General features: G+C 43.0%; 1 non-coding gene across 1 annotated transcript; it reads right to left on the reverse strand.

The window, feature by feature from the left end:
• Positions 1 to 2142: 2142 nt before the first annotated feature.
• Positions 2143 to 2304, reverse strand: LOC132232268 (U1 spliceosomal RNA). The gene has a single exon (XR_009452385.1). It is a non-coding gene; the product is annotated as a U1 spliceosomal RNA (small nuclear RNA).
• Positions 2305 to 2790: the final 486 nt, after the last annotated feature.

The raw sequence follows: 2790 nt of genomic DNA on the forward strand, positions 1-2790 counted from the left end.
GTGTCTAAGGCTGGAGATAACATGACATCCTTCTGGAACTTACATTCTAGTGAGGAAGATCAACTTTTTTTTTTTTTAATATATTTTATTGAGTTTTTACAGAGAGGAAAGGAGAGAGACAGAGAGCTAGAAACATCGATGAGAGAGAAACATCGATCAGCTGCCTCCCGCACACTCCCACACTGGGGATGAGCCTGCAACCAAGGTACATGCCCTTGACCGGAATCGAACCTGGGACCCTTCAGTCCGCAGGCCGACGCTCTATCCACTGAGCCAAACTGGTTTCAGCAGGAAGATCAACTTAAATAAGTAAATAGTCACATCAAATAATTGCAGTTGTCATGAGTGCTAAGGAAGGAAATAAACAGTAAGTGAGAGAAGTTATTTAGCAAGGTTAGGCATTTAAACTTCTCTAAGCAGATAAGTTTCATTTTATAATAATAAAGCCACCAACACAAAACAATTACAATTCTTAAATTGATGACAAAAATACCTGTAGAATTTGTAGCTGGTTGGAAAAATTCAGGTAACTTTATGCTTCAAGTAGGTACTTTTGTCACCCGGGCGTGATTTGCGGATGCGACTAGCACTAACCACTGCACATGAGACTGCTGACTGACTGGCTCGCTCAACTCGTGCATGAATCACGCATGCCTCCCCCGCGCTGTGTATCCCACGGCCTGCCTGCAGCGCGTCTCCCGTCGCCCAACCAATACCCCCCACTTTCGAACCACTTCTTCAAAACAGACTTGCCCAGGCCGAAAACTGACTTCTGCGTATGAGCCACGAAGTTTCAATCACACTGTACTTGCATGCCCGCACATGGTGTTTTGTGGAAGAGCCACACTCAAGGGGCCAAAGAGCCGCGGTTTGCCAACCACTGCCATAGACAAAGTAAACATTGTAATTTTAAAAGGTCAATTTCAGTAACTACATGAAACTTTTTTTTTTGTTAATCTTCATCAAAGGATCTTTTTTCCATTGACCTTTAGAGAGTGTGGCAAGGAAGGAAGGGGGGGAGGGGCCGGGGATAGAGGGGGGAGGGGAGAGAGAGAGAGAGAGAGAGAGAGAGAGAGAGAGAGAGAGAGAGAGAGAGAGAGAGAGAGAGAGAGGGAGGAACATCAATGTGAGAAACACATCCATTGTTTCCCACACATGCCCCAACCAGGGACAGGGATCCAACCTGCAACCCAGGTATGTGCCCTTGACCAGAATTGAGCCAGTGATGCTCTGGAGCACAGGCTAAGCATGCCGGCCAGGGCTACAACCTGCTTTTAATACACCACTTAGAAGTACAGTATGGACTTTTGAATCCACAACAGAGTATCTACCTGGAAAGCACCATAAAATAGTCTCTAGGAAATACTTCCCACTGCTTTTGCTTCAGAATAAGCTTTCAAATAAACCAACACAATGGTTCCTTACTATAAATATAGGTACAAATGCTTTTAAAAAATACTTTTTTGGTTCAGCTAATAACCTTAAATCTGCTCTAAATTATTCTAATACTATGGTAGCATGTAAGAAAGTAAGTCACATTTTTACGGAAAATTTTCGGCATACCTGCCACAGAACCACCATGAAGAACCTCAAGTCTAAGTCTTGGCTCAAAAAATGGTGATGAGCAAGTTTTTAATAATAAAGTGCAGAAGCTCCTGGGAAATGACTGACAGAGGCTGCAGCTATTAACGTATGCTGATCTATAATCCAATTCTATTCCATGTCCTACGCCCAAGTATGCTTTATTTCAACCAAGCCTATCTTCCTTCCTGTTCTCTGAACAGGTCTGCTCTTCTGTTTCCTCTATTTAATGACATAACTAGCCTCCCAGGTCCTCAAAACTTAAAATAAACCTCCTTACTCAGTCCTCTCCCCGTATCTCTTATGAATTCTTTTTTTAAAAAAAACACCTCATCTGAGGATATGTATTTATTGACTTTAGAAAGAAGGGTAGAAGGGAGGAAGGGACAGAGAAACACCAATTGGTTGCCTTCCACATACGCCCCAACCAGGAATCAAAACCACAACCTAGGTATATGCCCTGACCAGGAATTGAACCCGCTACCTTGTGGTGTACAGGATGATATTCCCACCAACTGAGCCATATATATGTATTCTTTCCCTTTTTTTTTTTTCTTTTACAGGGGAGAATGCGGATGCAGTTCCCCACTACCACAGACTATGTAGTCGAGTTTGCCACATTTGGGGAAATCACAGGGGTCAGCACACCCGGAGTATAATGGGAGAGCCTCACCCTGAGAAAATCCCCTTCAAGATCATGGTATCTCCCCCGCCAGTAAGTATCTCCATGCATTCCGAACATTCCTACTGCTTCTACTACCTCAGCTTTACCTCAATTTAGATTAGTCCTAGTTGGTTTTGCATTACATCATTTCCCTCTAAATCATGCAAAACATTCATGGTCGTCTAATGCCTTCATGAAGTCTTCCTTAATAAATCATTTTTCCCAAACATCCTCTACAGGCAGGCCCTTAAAAGTAATTCTCCCTTCCCTTAAATTCTCTTGCCGCTGGGACCCCTTTAAATAGCTAAACATAGTTATCTTCCCAGTAGAAAACAATAAATGAAGGAGGCAATCATATCTATTTCACATCCTCCCCCGCCCCCCCTAGTCTTAACAGGCCCTCACATATTGGGTGAGATGTTACTTCTCAACTCCAGGCCTATTCTTACCTTGCTCCCTCCTTCTGAACCAAGATGTTATCTCCTTCAGCAGCTGTTCAGGTTAATCCATCCTTGAAAATACAACTTAAAAAATACTTCAGTCCA

The sequence above is a fragment of the Myotis daubentonii genome, chromosome 3 (assembly GCF_963259705.1).
Source record: "Myotis daubentonii chromosome 3, mMyoDau2.1, whole genome shotgun sequence".
In the NCBI taxonomy this organism is placed as follows: Eukaryota; Metazoa; Chordata; class Mammalia; order Chiroptera; family Vespertilionidae; genus Myotis; species Myotis daubentonii.